General features: G+C 39.3%; 1 protein-coding gene across 17 annotated transcripts in view; it reads left to right on the top strand.

Moving 5' to 3' along the window:
- LOC135216899 (serine/arginine repetitive matrix protein 2-like) overlaps nt 1-21,051 on the top strand; it is a 622,749-nt gene that overhangs the window by 384,214 nt on the left and 217,484 nt on the right. The window contains exon 1 of one of the 17 annotated variants that reach the window (XR_010314971.1): nt 3,346-3,833. The exons of the other annotated variants lie outside the window; for them this stretch is intronic. The gene's annotated coding sequence lies outside the window, so the exon portion shown is untranslated. Of the gene's footprint in view, nt 1-3,345; nt 3,834-21,051 lie in introns of those variants that run through there. 17 annotated transcript variants of the gene reach the window in all.

Genomic DNA, 21,051 nt, shown 5'->3' with positions numbered 1-21,051 from the left:
AAAACTCCTGCAGGTTGCTTAGTTTACTATATATTTTGGAAGCCTTATTATATTCTATTCTGCCGGTATTCTTTGTAAAAATCAGATATTGGCTGTGATACTATATCTTGTTTTTTTTTTTTTTTTTTTTTTTTTTTTTTTTTTTTTTTTTTTTTTTTTTTTTTGCTGATAGGCATATTAGGCATCGATTTCAAAACCTAGTTGTGGAGAAAATCCTTTCACCAACACGGCGTCTGTCAGTTTATTCATGTAATGAAACTTGGGAAGTAGTCTGCGTAGAGTTACGTTATGGGTTCGAGAGATTACTGCTGTAATGATTCACCCTTCGAAGTCGCAACGGTCGTATGAGTCATAATTCTCTCTCTCTCTCTCTCTCTCTCTCTCTCTCTGTAAATGTGTGATTAAAATGTAAAGTGGAAGCACCCGTGGCGTTAATCTAACAGCACCCTTTTTATGACACGCCTAAGAATTTTTGGCTTATCATGGCGAAATTTTAATTGTTACTGCTATGACTCAGATTTTTAGTATGCTGAAGCGTATGCGTTACTATAATTTTATTTAAACCTAATCCGTCAATTTTATGAAATGAATAATATATGAACTATCTGAATTTTACATAATGATATTCCGATTGTAATAATATGTGCTTTCTTGCTGGTGTTTTATGTCGTCTTCGAAGTCTGATCGATTTATGTTTTTACGGTGGCGATGTAATTTCGACGAGAGTTAACGTTTGAGAGATCATTCTGGCACTTCGTTTACTGTTGTACTCAGACGCAGCTGTTCTGTGCCCTCGGGTTCATATTTTCTTTCATGGCAGTACGACCTCGCCATGGGCAAAGTTTTACCGCTAACCTCAGCCAAATATGAAAGGCCGCCACGGTCTGACCCTCGGCTATTGTTATCAGAAGCTGACTAAGAGTTCCAGAGTGACCAGCCTCCTCACTCCTCCCCACAGATGCTCTGGGATATAGTGTTAATCTCATACAAAGGATAGGTTTATTACGGCAACCTTTGGAGCTGCTCAACATTTTGGCTCGTGTTTCTGAGGATCGGGGTTGGGTCTGGATCGTGGAATCTCTGGCGATATGAGACATTCGATATTTGAAATGGATTTTCCCTAGTTCTCATGTGTATGTATGAAATTCATATACGTAGAAGTACACTTGTGTGCCAATAAAATGAGGATAGCCTTTTCAGGAGCTTAGTTATCATTATAGTAAATGCAGTCGTCAGGTGTGGCAGAGTTCAGTGAAGTTGCATTTTCAAAGAATGTTGAACCAGTCTACTCGTTTCAGTTTGCAGTATTTCTTATTGTTTGTTGTAATCAGTGTAGGTGTTTTGGCTGTATTTCAACAATAACAGAGTTTATATCGATCTTCTACTAAGAACTGTATTCGCGAAAGATTCCCCTTGAAACGCTTTCTCGGGTCTGTAAAATTGGCAGGATATTGCGGTGCATGTTATTGGGGGTGGAATGGAAAAGGAGGGAGAAGGAGACCTGTGGTAGTTTTGGAGGTAGATTTGGTCGTCCCGTTGCCCCCAGCAGCCTGCCTCCCGCATGAATGAAAGGCCAAGACCAAGTGGGGGGAGAGAGCAGGAGAAAGAGAGTATTGAGGGTCTCTCTCTCTCTCTCTCTCTCTCTCTCTCTCTCTCTCTCTCTCTCTCTCTGTGTGTGTGTGTGTGTGTGTGTGCGTCTGTTTGTGCGCTGAACTCCCATTTAGAATATGGATTAATCCCAATTGGTTTGTAAATGAACATATGTAAATGTAGTAAATGCTTAAGGAAAACCAAGATAGCAATGGTGGAGTAAAAACTAGAGAAGAAGTAAGGTGGAAAGGAGGAAACTGATAAAGAATGGGGCCCGAGCGACAGCTTTGCTCTGTAAGTGAACTTGCCAGTTACAGGAAAATGTTCTTGGATTTGGTCCTTCATTGGCAGTGCGACGTAGACTACGAGTGTAAGTGCCTGAGAGGAGAGGAGGTATTTGGCTGTCTGAAAAGTTAATGAGTAAGAATGAGTTTTTGGGTAGGGGAGAGAGAGAGAGAGAGAGAGAGAGAGAGAGAGAGAGTCGTGGACGTTAATGTGGTAAGATGGAATAGACATGTGAATGGAGGGAGGCTTGAATCTTTCGCTAGCAGTTTTTGAATGTGGTGGTATTAGTGGAGTTGGTTCTTTTCGGAGGATAAAATGAATCAAGTTGAATTATGTGAAAATGTTATGTTCCATCAATATCTGTTGCGTATGATCCGACAACATAGTTTTTTAAAAAAAAAGGGGGTTAGGTGGGGGGGGGGGGGGGGAACGGCCTTTGAAACAAAGGATTCGTTCTACAAATGTCCTTCAAGCGAGTGGGAAAAATCATGATTATGGATATTGCGAGGAGAACTCTTCATTCACATCTGCAGTCCAGAAAAAAAAGTGCTTATGATTCAGCACGAAAGTTTTGATTACTGAATACATGAATTTTAAGGTGATTATCAAGCATCTTATGAATCGACATGATGTTTAATAGACACATATTTGCCTCTCATTAAGACGCTTCGTATTTTTCTTCTCAAGCAAGTTACTGTTAGCCACAGCTGCAGTATCTTTTCTGCACCAACTCCGAAGGCCATGAGTGTGTGTATATGATGGCATTACTGTTCCCTATTTTGATAGCAGAGATGATGATGACTCCTATCCTCTACCCTACCCCCTGTCAGTCTCCCTTCCCCCTCCACCTCCCTCCCTCTTTTTTGTGGGAGTAGCGTGTTCCCCTTTTTGATGCGCAATGCGGGACACGACTTGGTTCATAGTTTTATTCTGTATTTTCCCTCCCTCTGCTTCTGCTGCCACTTTCATTTTTAGATCCTTAAGTCCTTTTTGCATGAAATCGTTTTTTATTACCCACAGGAGCCTCATTTTTATACCTGCTCTTGGGCAGGCAGAAAGAGAATCTTGCCGTTTTCGGTCCTTTGTGACGAGTGAACAACTTTTTCGTATTTATATACCAAAAGTGAGTGTGTGCGTGCCACAATGAAAAAGGAATGTCATGGTTGTGTTTTCATGTAGCTGGCATTTGGAAAAGGTGTAGCCAGCAGGGTAACGATTGTGCAGTCGTGAGTATCGGGCGTCTTGTGTCACATTCTACTTGTGGTGCTGAAATGTGATCTCAAGCGGGACTTGAGAACATTGGTACATCAAACATGAAAATACTTTGGTGTATTTTTGAAGCATTTCTGGTGATGTGATGGTAACGGGGCATTCGTGTCAAAGAATATTTTTTATACGCAAAACTATGCAAACGCTATGTTAGTCGGCGTCTATGCTTTTATGATGAATCATTTTAATTACGGCTCCATTTAAATGTACAAAATAAAGTGGCCTTCCTATGAATTGCGGACAGCAAAATGTTTTATGCCGTTGTTAATAAGAAGATAAATATGCTACCCTAAAGTTTTTAAGGAAAAAGAGGGTATTTATTTTTATACCTTGAAAACTCATCTGGGAGAAGATCCGCTCATAAAAATGATAAGTCACAATGGCAAGGTTTGATAGATACTTTCATTAAGAGGGTAAGACGCCCACGGTGCCCAGCTGGGAAGGGACAGTCGGTGGGCATCGCTGGGATTCCGGGGTAGCAAGAGAGAAAAAATATATTTAAAAAGAAAAAAAATAGAGATTGATGGGCGTGATGTTGTAAGTGGAAGGCGTAAGAGCGTGGGAATGGGCGTGCCATGTCGCTGGTGATAGAAAGACCATGTTCAGCGAGCTCTGTAGGGAGACACTCAAGCGGTCAGTCATCGAGGGTATTCACGCCTTCCAGGACCTTCTCCACTCCAAGACACGTGGTGAGTGCACCCCCCCCCCCCCTCCCTCCCCCTCACCCCATTTCTTTAATTAATTAATGTTAAAACTCAATACTTTCTAACCCGTTTAAACTTTTCATGGTTATCAGAGCAATATTGTATGTGTATCGTAATTTTAGATTTTGGGGGGAAATCGTTTGTGTGAAGGTGGTTGCGTTAGAGAGAATCTCCCAAGAATTGTGCAGCTGGAATGGAAGAACAAAAGAATATAGTAGGCATGACTTTCGGCCAAAGCATTCTCGCTAAATTGCGGTTTCCTGCACCATGGCAGTTTTGTTGGGAATGGGCTTTCTGTCTGGAATTTGATTATCATATTGAATATGGCCGGTTTATGGTGCTATTTAGAAGAGAAAAAATTCCATTATGTAAATCGGAGGGGTTCATGTGTGTGTTACTGAATGCCTTATTTTTGTGTGAATTGACTTGAATGGTTGTATGTTTATTATGTTCCCAGACTTTGTTGCACCCGCTATGAATTGAAATGGAAGTTGATGTGAACCTCGAAGGGGAGGAGAGGCGGTGAAAGTGCTTTTTGATAAATGAATATTGGATGTTGTATCCTCAACGAATATATTGAAATGTGCGGAATTTATTTGAGCCAAGTGTTTCACGAGCTGAAGGCTTCGCAAGAGGAACAAGCGCTTTTGTAGGCAATACGAAAAGATGTCGGTCAAGTTACACCAACCTAGTAAGTTTGTGAGAGATTATCATCACAAAGGTATTTGTGCTTCGACTGCTGCCTAAGTATGTTGTATAAGAATCCTTTTTGTCTGATTTTGACGATTAGTGTATTGGAAACGGGAGCATAAGCTACTTACAGTAGCCATTACAGAATTGTGTGTAGGAGTGCACTTAAGCATGTTTGCTTGTGCTTTTTATGGGAGGGACATATATATATATGATATATATATAAATATATGGTAATACTATATATATATATATATATATATATATATCTATATATATTATTATATATATAGATATATATATAATATATATATTATATATAATATATATATATAGTGTACTTGCTTGTTATACTTGAAGGTGAAGGAAGTGATGAATGACGTTGGTGGGAGCACTGAGATATTTAGAGTGCAGCTGGAGGTCGCGTGTGTTGTCGGGGTGCCATAGCGATAAGGTCGCCTGCGGAGCACCGGAAGGCCATTGTGGTCTGGAAAACAAATCCCCCTTCGGCTCGGGTAGGAGGGAGGGAGGGAGGGAGAAAAAAAAAAAGAACCGGGGGGAGAGTGTTGCTTTTGTTTTCTCCTGCTCCTTTGTATATCTTTGCGGTGGGATGCGTGTGCGCTTGCACGCGCGCAATCGATCACGTCTGCTCCCGGAGTCTTGTTAGGTACTCTGTTTCAATTTTGTCTGTCTTAATGGGCGTTGGCGAGGAATTTTTCCTTATGGTTTATATAGTGTTAAGAAGAAATGCTTTCTCTCGACGCAAAGATATGGTGGAGGATGATGGGGTCACGGCTGAGGATCTATACATTTCATCCAAGTGTATTTCCTTCACAGCCACCCAGGGGAAATCAGGGAATAATGTTTGGAATCTAGCTAAAACTTAGGTAATAAAGTTATAACTTTAACATTAAAGTAATGAGATGCTTGTTTCTAGATATGTTTTGATGTATTTATATGTTGTGCCTCACGTGAGTTGTAAATGAAAGGAGTCAGTGTTAAGAAGTTAATGGAATAAAGGCCTTTTGCCAAGTTAATGTGGTGGAAGGTAATAAAACAGCGCTGTATGAAGGTTTTTTAATTCTTATTTTTTATATTTAGTTTACTCATTTGAAGGTGGAGGAACGATATTGTGGAATATCTTCAGGGACTGTTATGCGTTTTGTTTTCATTATGAATTTATATATCTGTACTTGATATACTTATATTATGAGTGGTGTTATTTTACAGTAAATATCCTTGTAAACATTTTCTTTGTATTAATTTTTTTTGGAAATGAATTGTTAACCTTCATATCGAAATTCAGTGGTAGGGTTCTAAATAGTTTAGCTCATTATATATGTTAGATGTTAGGTACAATATGCAAATTATTCATCCAATAATTGTTCTCGTGGTTAGTGTCTTTTTGTTGTTTGTTAAGTTTCGTGTAGTGAAGTTATAATGCATCTGCAACGCCTTGCTATTTGCGGTTATCTGGAGAGTTTTTCTACATCTGAACAACCTTTTACGATTTTGAAACTACTACTCTTTGTTGTAGAGACTTGCTTGTGCCGCTTCTTGGTTTGCTCATTGTTTTTCATAACTTTCATTTTTCCTTTTTTTCTTTTACTGTCCTCCGTCGTCCTTTTCGTTAATGGCTTGACCTTCTGAACTGCTCATTGGTAGTGACAGGATACACCGCCGCTAAAGAGGGAGAATTTTATATATATATATATATATATATATATATATATATATATATATATATATATATATATATATATGTATATATATATATATATAAGAAAGGAATAGTAAAGGTCGAAGGGGTAGGAGGAAAACGTGGATTGGTGCAGGAGCTGTGGGTTGGGGCCGGGGGGTGGAGGTGGGGGGTTGACTGTAAGGAGGCAGGGAAGAGAAGCGAGTCCTTTACATCTGAGTAGGAGAAGGAAGAGGAATGGGGTCGAGTCCTTTACCTCCTCGTGACCTGACAGCGGACTTTATGAATCCCTTCTTTTGGATAATTGCGTCTAGGAGACGAATAAGGGTGTTTCCTAGAACTTAGACTCCATCTCCTGCCTCTTATTTTCCCTCTTCTCTCCTCTTTCTCTTACCACCATTTTCTTCAGCGAAATAGTCAGCTTCACTCCCTTCCCTGAAGGCACTTTTATTTTTCCATTCATTTTATTTTTCTTTCTGTTATTTATGTATATGTCTCTTTTATGGCACGCTTCCTTGACTCGCTATTGCGGTGACGCGTTTGTTGTTCTCCCAAGTAGTCATTCCAAAGCAAAAGGAAACGGCGTTTGGGGTTTCCCTCGTAAGCAATTGGAGTCCTTTCTTGCCACGATGTTTCTGTAACTTGTTCTCGAACTTCGTTTTTGTTTTCCAATAAATTCCATTAGGGCCCCTTTATCTGGCAACTTGGTCTTCATCCACTCTTTGATAAAAGAGAAGACAGACAGGGACAAAAAGTATTGTTGACGAAAAGTCAGTAAAGAAGAGAGTTGAAATATTTATTTTTGTAATCAAAGCTGTGTAACTTTCGAAAGTATTATTTGCCAGTGAAAAAGTTTCCGTTTGTTTGATGTTTAACCTACAAAAGAGATTTGTGGACGTGGTTGTCAGTTTCATTTAGCCCGAGGCACTGCAGTGTTTTTCGTTCATTTCTGTTTGTGATCACAGAGAGATGCAGCTCTTTTATTTAGGGACACCACGAGGCACATTTTCATATCCTGATTTTGGCGTTTAGATTTAGTATTGTTGTACCGTTAGCTACATATGCTCATTTTTCCAAAGATGCATTATGAATGTATTCTTTTTTGATTCACTGTTAGTTTGGTTGTGGTTTTTAGAAACGCAATGCGAACTTTTATATAATATGAAGAAAGAACAGAACATGAAATTATATTAGGTTTTGAGTTATTTCTGAATATTTGTGAAGAACAGGGCTTAAAATGACATGTGGATATGTGGAATTCCGAATTCTGCTCGAAGTATGAAGATAGCTTTGGAAAAGAGGGAAATGGATAGCTGTAGCAACATTGCATTGGCGACCGAGGAGGATCAGTTGCTTTTATACCTGAGAGTCTTACTGTCTGTCCTCTTGATTGCCCTGCCATTCTGTGAATGCAGTCTCTCTCTCTCTCTCCGGTGTGCGTGTTGCTCCATTGCATCATTTAGTGAGGGGTCCCTTTTCTCCTCCTTGTTTCATCCTCATTTGTAATCCCTTTTGTTCTCGGAATAGTTCCTTAATGCTTGAGTGTCATTGTGTTTGAATGACAGAAGATCGTGTAGAAGGGTATAAGGTGTGCGTGTGGATGAGGTGTTCCTTGTACCTGAGAGGTCAAACACTTTCTGTCCGATACTCGTCTGATTTGTTATTTTCGTTACATCGCACAGCAAAACCTAAAGGTTATTTGTATGATCGAAATTGCTGTTTCAGACTGTATTTTCCCCTCTGCAGTGTGTGTGAGTGTGCGCGCGCGCGTGAGTGCATGCGTGTGTTTGTGTGTATATGTGTGTGAGGGAGAGAGAGAGAGAGAGAATAATAATGCAAATGCTACTCACGCAATCGAAAATATTTGACCCGTGTATCTTCGTTAATATTAGTCTCGGCATGTTGATGAATTATCTCTCTCTCTCTCTCTCTCTCTCTCTCTCTCTCTCCCTCAGTCATTCCTCATCTCATTCTCCCTCTCTCTCTCCTCACCTCTCCTCTCGTTCTCTCTCTGCTCACATTTTATATAGGAAAAAGTAAAATTGCGGTCACCGTTGGTTTTCTCAAGAAAAAGTCAACAGGTGCAATAATAACTAATTACCAGGAGTGCTCTCGCACTTCATTGTTGACACAAAAATCCGAATTGAGTATTGATCGTGTAACGGCGGCAGAGCTCCCTGCTCCGGGGAGGGTTTTTGCCAGGATCCGATGCTATAATGGAATTCAGCGTTTGCTTCGATTTGTCGCTCTTTCCATTTCATCCCACGAAACAATTAACGTACGTAGGTGAATACGTTTTTTCTGACTTCAGTTTGGACGGTTTGCCCGAGTTTATTACTCAGTGTTGCGCATCCATATCTCTCTCTCATCTCTCTTCAAATCTCTCGTTCTCGTTCGTCTCTTCTCTCTCTCTCTCTCTCTCTCTCTCTCTCTCTCTCTCTTTTCTGTGGATGCTGAAGCAGGCCAAGAACAAGTGTCACTTGGTTTCTCGTGCTTGAGTAGCTGTCTAGGTACCGGCGTGACAGGAGCAATAAAAGAGGCCATAAACGAAGGAAGGCTAAAGGAAAATGGCCATCTCTGGATGTTACTTTGGGACGTTGATCCGTATATTTCCTGAGATAAATACATACCACCAAGATGCTTCGGCTCCTGTTATTCTTTTTAACGTGCTTTTATATAACTTCTGCGTCCATCTGTCTGTCTGTCTGTCTGGGTCAAGTCTTGTAACTCAATTTTTGACCTATTCCCTTCGTCCGATGGACTTGAAATTTTGTGTGGTAACTCAGTCCTGGTGACAATACAACCTTACATGACCAGTAAGGTCAGCAGTGACCTCTGGTTACACTACAGTGACTCCTCTTAGTATCTCGGGATTTGTATGAAACCCTTCAGGGTTTTCATAACTTCTTTGACTTGGTAGAGAACGTTGATAACTCTACGGACTTTTCAAACCTTATGACTCGACAGGATATCACATTACAATTTTTTTTACAATCATAAATAAGTTGCAGTTTCTGTCTAAACTGAAAAGTATAAAACACAAATTAAAAAAGAAATTAAACTCTTATTAAAATGTACTAAAAATGAGAATTTTGTCTACATCAGGATTTTCTTGCCATCAGTCATGTCTACAAAAATAAAAGCGTGGACGCCAAACATTGAAGAAAATGTGACAAGAAAAAAAAAATATAATTTCTTTTCTTGTAGCATTTCCGTCTATGTTTGGCCCCCGCCCTTTATTTTTGTAGACATGGTTAATAGTTAAGAAAATCCTGGTGTGTCAAAAATATCATTTTGTACTTTTTAGTGCAATTTAATAGAGGCGTATTTTAAAAATATTTCTGTATATTTTTTATTTCTTGCAAGCAAAGGGCAATTAGTGCTCTTTCCTGCAGAACACTCGGGAATGTCCATTTTTTTTTATCAATCGTATTTTTGTATATATTTTTAATTTTGCTCCGTGTTTTTTTCTCTCTCTCTCTCTCTCTCTCTCTCTCTCTCTCTCTCTCTCTCGTTCCCGCGTTGAACTGCGTTCCGTAGATGGAATACACGTGACTCTTATAGCAATGAGGTTAATGTGTTTTTTGGTGGGAAAATGTAGCTGCCTTGTACAACCTCCGCCAGACATGTAGTACTGCAAAAGGAATTCTAATGACTGTCTTCAAGGGGTTTGGTTCTTCCATTCTCCTTGCCATCGTCGGTGTGACCTTTTCCTGAAAGATTTCTTGATGGGTGTGTGGTATTTTATGAAATATTTAAATAACAGCTATAGGTGATGTATGTGGATCGGTCATAGTATATTCAGAGCCCTATCGTAAATTGAGGTTTTTTTTGGTCAGTATTGAAGTGTGGTGCTTTATTTTTCCTTATCTGTTGGCGTTTTGATTATTTTACTTGCGTCGACCATCATTTCAACAGTTGAACAATATTAGTTTTAGCTTTCTGCTGCTAATAAAGCTCTTCTAAGAAAAAAAATTTTTTTTTACCAACCACAAGAAGTTAATGTGAGTCATGTTGAAAATTCATTCGTTTTGTATAGGTCCCAATGTTTTAGTTTCCTTGATACCTGATGTGGAATGCATTGGTAAAAATATAAAACCCTTCAAGCTGTGAAAGTCGTATCTTTTGAGTATATAAGATTTCCAAACAGCATCGTCAGTACTGGTTCCTCGCTTGGAGAAAAAGCTGAAGTGTATTGGGCTGTTTGATACTTTTAATTCTATTGTTTATTATTCTTATTACCTTTTACTATACTGATAGGCCTTCAGTTTCACGTTTCTCTCTCTCTCTCTCTCTCTCTCTCTCTCTCTCTCTCTCTCTCTCTCGTGATAGATCCAGGCACAATACTATTTCTCGTCGCTTTCATGAGTGTTGTGAATGAGATGCCTTTCGTTCCTTATGATATTATGGACGTAAAGATCGCGAAGGATATATTTGAAGGACCTGTAGAACTTCTTATCTTTCACATTGGGGATTTGGCCTTTGTAACCAAACACCAGTATAGTATGAAATGATGAAAGCCCCCTCGCAGAAAACATCCACAATATATTCTGCTTCGAATCTCTCTGTACACTGCACCATTCACTCTCGCTTTCTTACTCGCTGGTTATTAAGGCCCCTCCGTTGCAATACTTCTTGTTTGACGATCCACCACTTTCTTGGTATTCTTCTCCAACTTCCTTTTAACGTATTACGAAGTCTAATATATTTCTATATATATATATATATATAATATAGTATATATATATATATATATATATATAGATATATATATATCTATATTATAAAATTGTGTGTGTTGTGTATGGTAAATGTTTCTAGTTACTTCCCATTTATAAGTACATTTTCCCCTTTAGCGCTTTGCGCTTCCTTGAATTTCACAACTAATGGCTGCATGTTTCTGAGAGTGATTAATACAGCCGTTATCCCATATCGAATGTATCTATAAGTAAGAATGACTAACACCTAAACTTGTAGCATCTCCCATATTTTGGTGAGAATGGTTGAGAAATGACCTGCTATGTTTCCAAATTCCAGGTATCCATCCATATGCGCAAGATGAAGTCATTCACCTTAATTATCGTCCAATGGAGAAAGTTAGTGAGGCGAATTAAGAACTCTGGATCTGTTTTGCCGATTTGCTGTTAATGGTAATGGGGGGAGAATGCCTCATTAAAGTTCGACCATTAAGTCCAAGACCGATGTTTGTTTAATGACACAGTTTGTAATGAGAAGGAGGAAGCGATCAGATTGGTTCGGAGAGAATGGAATTTTCAGTTCTTTCAGAGAGATGTCTGTCTGTCTGTCTGTGATGGCTAATGAACTAGAACGATTCGAAGCCCTATATTTGTTTGTGGGTCTGTTTGTCACCAAGGGCCAGCTTTTCAACACAAGACAGTCAGTCCTTTGAGTGGGTGGCTTCATTGTTACAGAGAGCATTCACTGCCACGCCGTCCTTTAACTGAAACGCTTCCCCCTTTTCTTGAAATATCCCAGAGCAACGGTTGTTTCAGCTTTCCAGCTTTCCATACAACTCTTGGAGATTTCCCTTTACCGACATTGCTTCATTTTCTGCGTCGTTTTTCTTTAGGTTTACCTTGGTTATATAACGTTGACTGTCTACGAAAGTCACGAATTTCCGCTCTTCTGTCATCCATGATAACAGTCATTACCTCATCGTTTTGGCTTCCATTGACTATAGTTACCTTTCTCTAGGTAACATACAGCTCTACCTACTCTTGCAGCTTGGAAACTTTTCCATTCTAGTTTCCTCTTGCTGTCAGTTATCAGCTTATATTCACACTGACATTCACTTTGATCTTTGACCTGATTCAATCATATCTTACTTGGGTTATTTCCTCATAAACACTTAACGTTTTCGGTAAGCAACTTTTTTTGGTTGGACACCAACCGCGCCTGTTCAACGTCTTCAGCCATGTCAGATGGCTGTATCCCATGACTCCCAGTTCCTCTTGCACAAATATTGTGTAAGAAACCAGTGATTAGCATACCAAGCAGAGCTCTTCTTCGGCGAGCTGGGCATCTTTTTTTCTTTACCCTTGGAAAGGTCCCACTATACATTTCCCAGTTGTACGCTATTAGTCAAACCCATATGTATAACTTTAGACACTGTAAATTTTTGCAACTATACAACATGAAAATTGCTATTCGCAGTTCCTCTTGGAACCTTTCCCACTTGTTATACTGGTGTCTATCTTCGATAACTTCCCAGCTACTCTGTAATTTCACCACCATTACGTACCATGGTATTCGATGTTTCTTTCAATTTGTTGACGACCTTCTCGTAATCCGTAGTAGAAACTTTATATCCATTCTCAGATTTACAGTAACCGTTACAGTTTTGCCCCCTTAACCCATTGAGATTGATCCCACCATCGACAAAGAAGTGCCTCTCTTCGAACACAATCTCTCAGTTTGAATTTTTTTTTCCAAGATGTTCAATCTTAGTACACCCATCAGAGGAAGTGAGGCATAACTTAGTTGGAAATGCATTTTAGAGTGGCCTCACTCATTCCGAAGTAATTATCGTGCTAGGCACAATAAGCTGCTTCTTGTAAATCTGTCAATTTTGATTATAGCGTGAAAAATAATGTCGGTTCGCTTTGATTGGTGCTCATCAATGTGGCTGCAGATCGTCGCTGACAGACTGTTCAACAGGTAAATTGGGAGACATTATTTATAAATAAATGGGCCACGCGGAGCTATTTTGGATGCTTCCAAAATGTGCAGTGACGGCCAAATTGACAAAAGGAGGTAGCGGATTACCATGTGGCGGCATGTTTTCATTACGGCGATCAAAGTTAATTGGAACACATGTGGATCAGGTGAAACTGTGCTTGCCTCTCTTTGTTGTTTGTTCTATGAGAAACAGGGAAGAGTGATTTGGTGCGTCCGTAAACATAAGACAGGTATTGTAATTTCTCTCTCTCTCTCTCTCTCTCTCTCTCTCTCCTCTTCTCTCTCTCTCTCTCTCTCTCTCTCGTATTTTGCTCTGCCTACAGCAGATGGAATGTCCGATTTACATGAGTCGTCTTATGCTTGTAGGTTTAATTTGTAGATCCTTGAAATGGTTCACTTTTTTACTTGTTGTGCCCTGGGGGTTTCGTGGCCTTTGTGTAACCAGGCGCCTCGTTCAACTTGGCATTTTCTCGTGGAGTTTGTCCGTACTACACTCTCCCCAGCCTTTTCTTGGTTCCGAATAGATAACGGTCTTTATTCTCCAGAACGCTTTATGCATTTTGTGTTGCTTTTTAAAATAATTCGTTACAAACTAATGTTTCCTCAAGGGAAACTTTACTTATGTCATGCTTCCTTCCCGCCTCTGTGGAATGCATCGAGCAAACAGCCTATGAACGGATAAGGAGGATCGCTCTGTGTTGGGTGGCTGATGTCAGGTTACACGTCACAAAGTCCTCGATGAAATGAAATGAATTGATGGTTTTTCCCAATCGCTGCTGTACAGTGACAATGAGCTGGCATTGATTCATTGTGCCGTCATTGTACTGTAGTCTGTGATCGTAGTTTGATTCAATATCTTTGTCTTTGAGTGAAGGAACGTTTGGTGCGGATAGAGTGAACTGTTTCCCCTTTTAGTTATGTTCTTGTAGGAAATCAAGTTGATTATCTCCGCAATTTTCATGATTTCATGGTCGTCGTTTGATTACTTTGATAGTGACCGTCTCTTAAGATAGAAAATCACCTTGACCTATTGATTGCCCTCACCTCACTTAGCGCATTGCAAGGCAAGTTCTACCCTTCAGCTCAAGTTCGAAAGCAAGGGATGACGAACCGTCAGGAAGGAGGTCGTACTCACTTTTGTATATTATAAATTTCCCCGTTATTTCATGCAGTACTTTTTGTTCTATCGTCCTAGTTCTCTGAGACCTTGGCGACGCTTCAAGTGTCGCTGAGAAATCAGTTTTTTTTTTTTTTTTTTTTTTTTTTTGTAAACAAAACTGAGCAAGGAAGGTTGCAGATATTTGAGGTCAAAGGCCTTCGGCACAAATTTGCTCTTCCATTCCTTCACATGTACTGAAATACTTCTCATTTATTAGAAATCTTCACTTCTGTTATTTGCCCTGAGTAAGACTTGTTGCTTGATTACTTTGATAGGCATAATAATGCATTGTTAGCTTGTAGAATGATAGAAATGGTTTAAGAATGCCGTTCTATATTTCTTCTTTAATTTATTGTTCATTCAATTAATATTTCTTTCTATTTGTTCATCGAATGAATTAATATTTCTTTCTTTCTTTCTTTCAGGTATGTTGAAGCTTGTGGTGTGGTGCAGTGTGAGTGAGCAGACATTGACGTAGCTGGTAATGTGATCAAGTATTCCCCTCATGGCACTTGAGTACACCGAATTTCACTTAAAGTAGTGCTTTTCTTACTCGCTTTTCGTATCTCGCTGACTCGGGTACCGAAGGCTCTTCCTTTCGTCTGCCTTTTATTCATTTGGTAGGATAAATAAGACGAGTTCCCTCGTTTATGAAAACTGTTCGCAAAATATTTAGGCGTTCTTTTTGATTAATTGTTGGGGTATTAGTAGTAGGATGAGTAGCAGAAAAGTAGTAGAAGTCATCTTACGTTGCGGCCCGTTTCTTTGTCATTTTGACCTTAACATTGCGAATGTTAGTAACTAGTGGTTTCTTTTCACTGAATTCATTCTTCAGACCTCCTGGATTTCTTGTGTTCAGTGTGAGATTGGATAATCAGTATAAATCGTGTTGTGTGTCAGAAGAATGAAAATTGTTTTTCCCATAAAGGAAATACAATATCACGAAAACAATGTAAAAAAAAAAAAGTAGAATCTAAGGAGGGAAATGTTTTTAACACTTGGGCTTTTAATTACTCTTTTCCCAAGGGAAATAAATTAGTTGCCTATTTTGGGGCGTTTGTAGTAGAGTTCCAAGAGAATTTTTTTCCAACACTAATAATACATTTGTTCGTATCGTAAGGGGAAGCCAATTTTTGTAGTTGCCAGTAGGATATCGCCCCAAAGTGTTTTTTTTTTTTCAGGTTAAAAAAAGTAATGAAACGGAAAAAGAAGATAAAAGGAAGAGATTAAATATGAACGGAGCAATAGCCCTTCTCCTTTGAGGAAGAAATCTGATTTCAGGAAAACAGAAACTAGAAGAGAATACTAAAGCTGGTCACTGAGCAGTGTATCCGCAAGAATGATGATGATGATGATGTATTATATATATATATATATATATATATATATATATATATATATATATATATATATATATATATTATATTATATATTTTTATTTTATTTTATTTTTTTTTATGAAGTGAGTGTGGTTTAAGTGTGGATTGAAGGTCATTGAGAGGCACCTGACTGGAGGAGTGAGGATCTCTCTTGATTCCAGTGAATCGGCGTCGCTATAGTACCTGTTATTGTTCATTGAGCAGCTGGCATTGATCACCGTCAGAGTTTGTGATTCGTCTTCATAATTTTACTCTTTATCTTGTTTTCCTTTGATTTCTCTGTCACAGTTTATTCTTTACCTCTCTTTTATTACCTCTTTTTGTACGAGAGTGATTTCCCTGCCTGGTTCCGTGGACTAGCAGCATTCTGCTTGTCAAAACCTGAAGAAGAGAGACCTTAGCGACAAGTAGGAATGAAAGGAATGGGCGGAGGAGAGGTGAGAGCGGGGTCGTTGATAGAAACAAGTCGCCTAAGGTTTCAGTTCTCTCGAGGAGACAGACCAAAGATGAAGCTACTCGACTTTTAATAAGGTCAATTTTTTTAATGGCTTATTTATCAGTGTGAACTTGTGATTACCTCTATGGCAAGGTAGAAGGAACCCGAACGCCAAATAAAATCAGTTGGAGATTCAGATGGGAGAAGAGTGACAAGAATTAGGATGAACTGTGTCTCGAAGGCATTCACTTTGGCGTACGGCATCCCGGTCATAGTTCATGCAAGAACTTGGCGAACTAGTCATGGATAAATGAGATAGATTATAATAGAGTCGGTCATATGCGCTTGCCTTCATTTTGGAGGGTAAAAAGGGAAAAAATGCCTTGGTACGTGCTGTAGTATAACAATGAGTCATTCGTATATACCAAAACATTCAACGCCATTCGGGGTGTGTACGTATCCTCTAACCCTTGTTTCTGTTTTCTAACTTTTGAATGTTTCGGCGATGGTCACAGTTCATTTCATGCGGCGTGATGAGAAATGGTTTGTTTCTATTCATTGTACGCAAGAGACCTTGCGCTTAAAACGATAGTGCGTTTGCATTCATGCACAACTGTTCTTGCTGTCTCGATACTGTATCAGTATTACATTATTTTTTTGTTGAATATCACTTCACCCAAAAAATGTTGGATCTCTCTCTCTCTCTCTCTCTCTCTCTCTCTCTCTCTCTCTCTCTCTCTCTCTCTCTCTCCCTTTTAACGTTTTAGGGCAGAATGGGAATATCTTTTTTTTTGTCATGAGATTTAAAAGAATTCGGTGGGGCGAAGAGAAGAATTTCGTTTTAGCGTAGATTGGGCCTTATCACCCTGTAAGTGGCGTTGGACTGCTGGGCTGAAAGGGAACTCGCCAATTCTTTTCTTCTCTTAACCTTGTTCCTGTTACTCTTTGTACCCAAAGAGATCTTGACTTCGTTCTTGTATGAGAGTTCTGTCTGTAATAGCCTTAGGGAATTCGAAACGAGGCTCGTATTTTGGAAGAGCGAGTGGTACATGGAGGTCCCAGGGTGTTTGTGTTTGGGACGAAGTAAAACGATGTTGTTCATCATACATTATATGTTAAAGAGAGTCTTCACGTTCGGAATTGACACAGTTCGGAAAGAAACGTGCATAAAGTGGCGGAGGGGAGGAGGATAGCGTGCTCTCTGCTCCAATGCCAAATTTTACTGCCCTACCACACCTTCTAACTCACGGTGCGCTGAACGAAGCTCGGGAGTCGTGAGAGACAGCATTTGGGTTTGCTTTCGTTGCAAGAAAAAGAACAAAGTAAAATTGGGTTCTGGTGGGTTTTCAGGCGTCCAATCACTGTCTCTCAGTGTATTTGTGTGTGTGTGTTTGGGGGAGAGGGGGGGTCGATCCTAGGGATGTAGTTCTCGTTTCCCTTTCAGGGATTTGCACCTGAGGGGGAAATCCTTATTGGGCATTCATTCTCTCTGGCTACACAATCGAATGTGGTCTTTTTAGGTCTTTTGATTGTTGGTTAAATGTTGAAGAATGTTTCTTTAGTACTAACAAATATATATATATATATATATATATATATATATATATTATGTATATATATATACTATATATATACTATATATTTCTAATGTGTGTGTGGGTGTGGATATTTCGTGTGTACGCACATAAACAACGTGTAAGATGCTTTAACTGTTTATCAATATATAATGAAATGCACCTAGTATATGTGTATGTGTACTTCCTTTCTTACTGTGCATATTTTCCCTGCGGTAAAAGCCAAGGCTTGTTCACTTTTTTTCGTATCTTTAAACGAAGCCAACCGAGGCAGGCACTTGGGCAAATGGATTTAGATCATGTTAGGCTTTTTGTGGATCGTCTTTCGTCCGGACATATTTATAGGTGTGTTTAGGGAGCTAGGAAAACCTCTGCAGTCTCCCACCGAGTCACTGCAGTCGGCCTTGTTAATTACCTTTAGCCCTCCGACCTACCACCCATCCCCTATCGTCTCTCTCTCTCTCTCTCCTCTCTCCTCGCATCTCTCATCTCTCTCTCTCTTCTCTCCTCCTCTCAAGTCTCTCTCTCTCTCTTTTTATCGACCTGTTTTACTGTTCGTAATTTTCTGCAATTTGAGACTGGAAAACCTTGCCCCACTTTCATTAATCCTCCGTAAGACATTCCAATCTCTCCTTTTCTCTCCTTTTGCAGTCATGCCCCTCGCATTTAACCACCTACACCCGTCTTCGCATGTTACGAAGAAGTCCAGAGGTAAAAGTTCATTATGCAAAGAAAGAGGCAATCATGCACTGTGGGTGGGTGGGTGAGGGGGCGTGAGGGGATTGTGTGTTTTGGGGTGGTGGTGGAAGAGGAAAGGAAGTCGGAAATTTATCACCTCATTTTCCTACAACATTACCTGCAAGATTATCTTCCTGAGTGTGAGATTCTGACAGCCTTCAGCTGGCGATTTATTGGTTCTGCTTTTAATGGCATTTTCGATCAGATATGGTTGCTGAATATTTGGGATTCAGATTTATGCGGTGTGCAGGTGTCCACAGGATATCACTGGAAGGGATCAGACGTCCAGCCTCTTCGTCAGCCCATTATTTTGCCGTTAATTTTTCATGCCTCCAGTTTAGTCTCCAGTACTCTGTGGTAGTATTGGAACGAGTGTTTTAATGTAGAGGATTGGAAAGCATTTTTGAGGTTTGTTTATGTATGTGTATTATATATATATATTATATATATATATAGTATATATATATTATAATATATATATTATATATGTATTTATATAAACGTATATATAATACTATATATTGTATGTATATACGTGTACATATGTATGTATATACCGATATTTCCATTTACTAGTAGTGTCGTTCTAGAGGGAAAATGTTCACTGCCACATTCTTACAGGTAACAGCTGGAGCATAGTGAATCCTCTAAAAGAAAATTTAATATTGTTTCAACCAGTTATGTAAAAGTCTTATTGTTTTATATGTGTTGTATATATATATATATATATATATATATATATATATATATATTATATATATATATATCAAAAGTTATTTTCGTAAGAATGTCTGTTAGTGCTGCATAATAAAATAATCCGATTTTACTGGTTCTAAAGTTATATAATGATATGAGGAGGCACGTCGTAGCTGAGCTTTATGCAACGAACGGGAGGATTCATTAGCGTGTTTCGTGTTGTATTCTTCCAGAATTATTCAGCCATTCCTTGTGGTATAGTCTGTCTTGCTTGGTGATACTGCGGGGATATTAATGTTCAGTGGTGCAGGAAGGCCATTACATTTACTATGTAACTTTATTAAAGGTTTATTTGTACGTCACAATCACATGTAAGTACTCGAGGAGATACCAAAGGTCTTTAGACCTGGTTGCTAGAAAAACAGCAGCAAGGAGCGCGCTGGGGGCCCCCCCCCCATCCCCCTCCCACACACCACACAACACACACACACACACACTACACATTTCTTGTTGTATATTGTATAAATGGTTGTAAAATGCTAACCTAGCAACTGTAGTTCGGTATATCATTCCACGAGCTGATACTCCTGGGAGTGCATTTACGTTTCATTTTTAGACAGGTCAGGTTGTCTCATTTTAATTCACAATTTGTGAATGTCAGGAACTTTTGTTCCTCTTTGTGATTGTCTAAGTCTCCTGCACTCATTCATTAATAGTAAAAGCCATTTATGCAACTTTTAATATGCAATGTTGAACAACTACAGTAGAAGGTAAATTGTTTTTTCACTTTGGGCAATTTCATCTTTTTTACTTGATGTAATTGCCCTCATAATTAGAGTGGCTGTCGAAATTTTCCGCCCCTGCTCTGCGCCGTTCATTTCACTGAAAAGTCTCGACTTTGAAAATAGTTGTGACCGTGTTTGCATTGGAATCTAATATTGAAGGCACTTTTTGTCCTCCTAGACCGACCAGTGACGCCCGGCGGCCTTACGTCATCTCTCTCGTCTCGACTCGAGGCCAGGAAGTTGACAAATGGTAAGATGGAAAATTTGCCGAAATGTCGAGTTCCAAAATTGGATCGGTGTCAAGTCACGAAGTGTTCCGAGTATTTAGGTAGCCCTGTTCTCATTTGCATTGTTCGTTTGCCGATGATCAGTCTAGCAGAGCAGTGACAGGGCGAAGGACAGTCGGTATAGGAAGCAGAGGAGTCTTTTCTTTGTTTGCCTTTCATTAGATATCGGGGTGATTTCCGAGGCCTTGTTAGAACTCCATGTGACGGGACGTTGACGTAGGGACGTTGACGTAACCAGTGTTTGTGTTTTCCCCCACTGTGTTTGACGAGGGATGGGGACCATTTTTTTTAATGAGTAGTTTGCCGTCGCCTTCTCCATTTTATTAGAAAATTTTATTTTATACCCTCTAAGTATTTAAAGCTATGAATGTTTTACCAGATGTTAATTAGGCGAATTTGCTGAATTAGTATAACATAGTAAGTTTGTAAAGAAGAGTTTTATGAAAATATCTGAGTGTGATAAATGCTCTATCAGTGCCGACTCTCATAACTATCTGTGCTCGGAAATTCATTTGAAGTTTTCGTCAGCGTGTTGATAATATACAATTACTTTAATTAAACTTGTTATGGTTGTCGAATCTTTTCTTTTGGTGCTACTTTTGACTTTACCTGAAAATTTCTTATATGTTGCTATTGTGATGCCGAAACAGGTGCAGAAAGCTTTCTTTTTCTCCAGTTCTCGAGAGAGTTCTTTTTCAAACCCAGTCCCTTGAAAAGGGTGTTGGAAGATTTTAAAACATCACTCATAAGAGATTGAGTCTTTTATACAGAAAGTTTTTCATTTCTTTTTTCACATGATTATGTAGTCCAGATTTTCATGCAATAACTTTTGTGTTTTATGAAATTCCCGAACTGAGAGTTAATTTGAAGGGTCTCCAAAAGGTCAATATTTTGGGTGTCATCATACTTATGGCGTGGCTCTTCGCCGCCCTGCACGCACGCTCTTGGCTTTAAAATTCCAATGGGCAATCTTCACGTTCAGTAACCTAATTATGTGGATTTTATATTAGCCCTGCCTTTTCGGCGCTACCTAGGATTATCCCATTTATTGTGCAGTCTTC

The sequence above is a fragment of the Macrobrachium nipponense genome, chromosome 19, assembly GCF_015104395.2.
Source record: "Macrobrachium nipponense isolate FS-2020 chromosome 19, ASM1510439v2, whole genome shotgun sequence".
NCBI lineage: Eukaryota > Metazoa > Arthropoda > Malacostraca > Decapoda > Palaemonidae > Macrobrachium > Macrobrachium nipponense.
This window is presented reverse-complemented; position numbering and strand designations above follow the sequence as displayed.